The sequence below is a fragment of the Cervus elaphus genome, chromosome 9 (assembly GCF_910594005.1).
Source record: "Cervus elaphus chromosome 9, mCerEla1.1, whole genome shotgun sequence".
Classification (NCBI taxonomy): domain Eukaryota; kingdom Metazoa; phylum Chordata; class Mammalia; order Artiodactyla; family Cervidae; genus Cervus; species Cervus elaphus.
In genome coordinates, this window is record NC_057823.1 from 72,716,677 (window position 1) to 72,721,677 (window position 5,001).

The 5,001-nt window shown below is 42.2% G+C and overlaps 1 pseudogene; it reads left to right on the forward strand.

Annotated features, from left to right (window-relative positions):
- The first annotated feature begins 748 nt into the window (after positions 1–748).
- On the forward strand, positions 749–4,622 carry LOC122700817 (annotated as a pseudogene).
- Positions 4,623–5,001: the final 379 nt, after the last annotated feature.

A 5,001-nucleotide genomic window follows, 5' to 3' on the forward strand; every position in this document is an offset into this window, starting at 1 on the left:
TTGAGGCTGTTTCAAGACACCCCTGGAAATCCTTCTGTGGAGTCCAGGTGGCAAACCACTGTTTCTATGCTTTATTTAGCTTGCAAGCTTCCATGAAGCCCGTGCCTTCCAAGTTGGCTTTCCTGCTGAACCTAAAGCACATGAAGAACCTGTCCATTTATAAATGTGTGTTTAGTATACTCTCGTTCACAGTCCAGCAAAGTGAGCCTCAGCCCAGCAGGGGCATGAAGGAGCTGAGCTACCAGGGCCTTTGCATGTGGCTGTGCAGGTTTTTCCCTGTACAAGGCATCCCAGTTGCTGGCCACACCTTTTCCTGTTCACACAAAAGTGGAACCTAGGCCAAATGTAGCCCTTGCAACATATACTTGGATACGAAAATATAAGGTCCAGCAGGAAATTCTCTGCCCACAGACTTGACCTGAGGCTGACTCTCCCTATTTGGGCTCAGTAGACAGTATTAATTAGTGGCTGGAGAAGAGGGGTCATCGAGAGACCAGAAATATGCACTTAAGACTTGGGCAAGACTGAGATCCTTGAATGAGTTAGGATTCTTGTGGAAAGTGACTACATATGTTGGAGTTCTTAGCTTGCAGACAACAGAAACCAATTCAGCTGACTTAAGCAGGAAGGGGATGTATTGAAAGCATGTCAGGTGGTTCACAGAAATGTCAGGAAAGCTACAGAACAGGCACGAGATACAGAGCAGTGACCATGGAGGTGAGGCCTCACCAGAATAGCGGTCTGCGTGATGATGCAGCCTTGGCCTCGCAAGGATGCCGCTGCCATCAAGCAATCCCAGCTTACCTCGCTGCCTCTGGTGACTCTGGATGGAAGGTGTAGCTGTTGCCACCAACCACTAAGATGAATCCTTGAGGGCTCCATTTCATTGCATGTAACATCTGATTGCTTGCACATGGATCATGTGCTTGACCATCCCAGCTGCACAGGGTCCTGGGAGAGTGAGTGACTGACATTTTCAACTTCTCTGTTTCCCACCAAGACTCTTAAGTGGGGGACTTCCCCAAACCATCTCAGGCAGCCCTCCCAAATCAACAGACATTCTGCAGACACAGCAACCAGCTAGAGGTGGCCTGAGTAAAGAGAGCTCTTGAAGGCTGGAGGGTGTTTCCTGAAAGTAAGGACAGGAGGGAAGCCAGACCTTCAGTGGCCTGGAACCAGGAACTTGAACATCAGCGGAACACTTCCTCTAGCTCTCAGCTTTGCTGCTCTGGGCTCCTTCATTTTCTCTCTCTGCTTTCTGACATTTTATGTCCACAGTCCAGGAGGTAGGGTCATGTGGTAAAAATGGGGTGTTTGGAGCCTCCACCTGTGGCTCTAAGGGTCCCTACCTGGAAGGAGAGCTTGGCATTCACTATAACGGGTAGCTTCTACCCACTTTTTACCTTCATTCTGGCTGCCCCGGATGGGTCTCTGCTGTTCTACATGGCTCCCCCATTGTGGAGGCCCCTTTAGATAACCTTGACACACCTCATATTTTTTTTTTCTTGAGGCTGTGCTTAGCTTTTCCAATATTCCCAGAATGTCAGGTCTTCCTCATTTTACTGGTGGAGGGTCTAGGTTTTCAGAAAATAAGTGAATTAAGATTCTGACCATCCCATGAGTGAGCTGGTGCATTCACACAGTGCTTTAGAAGAATGTTTAGCATGTGGAGAACTCACAGGTGTTAGTGATATCATTAGGGTTTCTTCTACATTCTCTCCTCTTCTCTCTTTCTCTTTCTTGGCACCCTCTGTCCCTTCTTCATTTGTCTTTTCCAAAAATATGTACTGCATGCCTGTGTGCTGGGTACCATTCTAGGTACTGAGAACTCATCTGTGAATAAGATACAATTCCTGCCCTTCCAAGGCTTTTAGTTCAGTAGGAAGCAGTGTCATGATATGATTTAGAGTAAAAGAAAATTATTTTTATCAGAGAGCCACAGTTTGACGGAGGTTTTTCACCTGAACCTAACTAAACAACAACAGTAATATCCAACTGACCTGTACTCTTCAAAACATGGCAAGATCAAGCAAGACAAGAAAGGGCTGTATATTGAATTTGCACATTGAGGATACATAACAATTAAATGTAATGTGTCATTGGGATCAAATCCCTGATTGGGAAAAAGCTATTCTAAGGAACATGATTGGGGCAATGATGAAATTTTGAAATGTACTTTTGTTTTTTAAGGTAAGAGTATTGCATCGTTGTTAAATTTCCTGGGTTAGGTAACTTGGCTTGTTCTTGTTCTTAGGAAATAAGAGAATGTCCTTGTTCTTAGGAAATAAATACATGTGAAAGTGTTTACGTGTAACAGGGTATGATGTCTACAACAGAGTGTCAAAAGGTTCAGAAAAAAATATATGTAGAGAGAGTGATAGAGCAAATATGAAATGACTTTAAAAGTTGGTGAATCTGTATGAAGAGTATAGTTAAGTTCTCTATTCTTGCAACTTTTCTGTAGAGGTGATTAAGTTTGTTATCTTGCTGTTAATATTTGTTTTCTAATTATTTCATCTGTTCTTTGATCCTTTTTTCTGTCTTCTTTTGGATTGAGAATTATTTAAAAAAATGGACTTTTTCGATAACTTTTTTAAGTGGTCGCTTTAGAATTTATAGTATACATCTTTAACTTATCACCACTCACTTGCAAGTGATATATCACTTCATATATAATATGAGTTTTGAACAATATATTGCCATTTCTCCTCACCCTCCCTTTGTGCTATCGGTGTCATAACTTTGTACTTTCCAATATATTATGACCCCTATTGTACATTGTCAATATTTTTGTTAAACAGTCAATTATCTTTTAAAGAGATTTAAATAACAAGAAAACATTATTTTTCTCAGTGCTCTTCCTTTGTGTAGATCCAGATTGTCACCTGGTATCTTTTCCCTTCTGCCTGGAGAACTTTCTTTAACATTTCCTGTAGCCTAGGTCAGCAGATGATGAATGCTTTCAGCTTTTGTACTTCTGAAACAATCTTTTTTGCCCGATTTAGGGCTGGCAGGTCTATTCCTTTCAGGGCTTTAAAAGTGCTGCTCCCCTGTCTTCTCGTCTTGCTTTTTTTTTTCCTAATAAGGAGAAATCTGCTATTTTCCTTATCCTTGTCGCCTTGTGGATAATGTCTTTTTTTTGCTAGATGCTTCCTCCCTCCCCTCTTATCACTGATTTTGAATAATTAGATTATGATGTACCTTCCTGTGGTTTTCTTCATGTTTGTTGTGCTTGGGGTTTGCTGAGTTTCTTGGATCTCTGTGTTTATACTTTCTGTCAATTTAGAAAATTTTCATCCATTATTTCTTGAGTTTTTTTCTTCCTGTTCCCACACCCCCCACCCTCTTTGGGGACTTATAACTCACTGATGCTCTTTTCATTCTTTCCCAATGCTTACTTGACAGGCCATTCCTAGACCTCGGCCTAGAGATGCAGATTCCAGTGTTCTGGGTTGGGACTTGGGAGCCAGTACAGTATTTTTTTTTTTTTTTTTTTAATTCCTTTACTTTAGACCTCATTAGAAGCTGAGCAAACACAATGTTAAAGAACCCTACACAGAGGTAACTGAGTTTGTGCTCCTGGGGCTGACATATTGAGTTGCGCTGCAGCCTGTTCTTTTTGTGGTCTCCCTAGTCATCTACCTGATCACAGTCATCAGCAATGTGAACATGATTTTGTTAATCAGAACTGACTCAAAACTTCACACTCCAGTGTACTTCTTCAGCTACCTTTCCTCTGTAGATCTCTGTTATGCCGTCAGCGTCACTCCTTAGATGCATGTCACTCGCTTATCCAAAAGGAAATCCATTTCCTTCCTTGATTGCTTTATACAGTTTGACTTTTTCATTTCCTTGGGGCTCACAGGTTGCTATGTGCTCACAGTGATGGTTTATGACCGCTATGTGGCCATCTGCAAACCCTTGTTATAAGGCAGTAAAATGTCCCAACGTGTCTGTCTCTCTCTCGTTTGTACTCCTTATAGTTAGGTAGGTAGGTAGGTTTAGTCGCTAAGACCTGTCTGACTCTTGTGACACTATGGGCTGTAGCCCGCCGTGCTCCTCTGTCCGTGGGATGTCCCAGGCAAGAATACTGGAGTGGGTTGCCATTTCCTTCTCCAGGGGATCTTCCTGACTCAGGTATTGAACTCGGATCCTCCTGCCTTGCAGGCAGATGCTTTACTGACTGAGCCGCCAGGGACACCCACTCACTCCTTATATTTATGGCTTTGCAAATGGTCTTGCACAGGCCATTCGGATGCTCTGTCTCTCCTGTGGACCCAATGAAATCAACCACTTTTATTGTGAGAACCAACCTCTCTTTGTCCTGTCCTGCTCAGATACTTATGTCAATGAGACTGCCATGTTCGTGGTGGCTGGTTCCAACCTCCTGTATTCTCTCACAATCATCTTCATCTCCTACATTTGCATCTTCCCAGTCATTGTGCGTATTCGCGTGGCAGAAGGCGCAAGGCCTTCTCCACCTGTGGATCCCACCTGACAGCTGTCACTGTCTTTATGGGACGCTGTTCTGCATGTATCTGAGGCCCCCTTCTGAGGCATCTGCCAGTAGGGTATTTTTAAACCAGTCTCTGGGAGATGCATCTGGTCCAGGACCATGTTAATTAATTTTATTTTATAACTTAGAATATATTTTCAAACTTAAAAGTTGCAAGAATAGTTGTAAAAAATTCCAAGCACCAGATTTACCAGTTGTAGACATTTTGCTGTATTTACCCCAGCCCCCCAACAACAAACACACACGCTTTTTTACCTTGGACTATTTGAGAGTAATTTACACCAAGCCCCTTTACTCTTAAATCCTTCAGAGTATATTTCCTAAAATGAAGGCTGTTCTCTTACACAACCACAGTAGAGTGATCAAATTCAGGAAATGTAACATTGATACAACAATACTGTCACCTCATCTTTAGTCCATATTCTGATCTCTGTGTTTATTCTTTTTTTAAAAAAAATTACTTATTTTTAATTGAAGGGTAATTG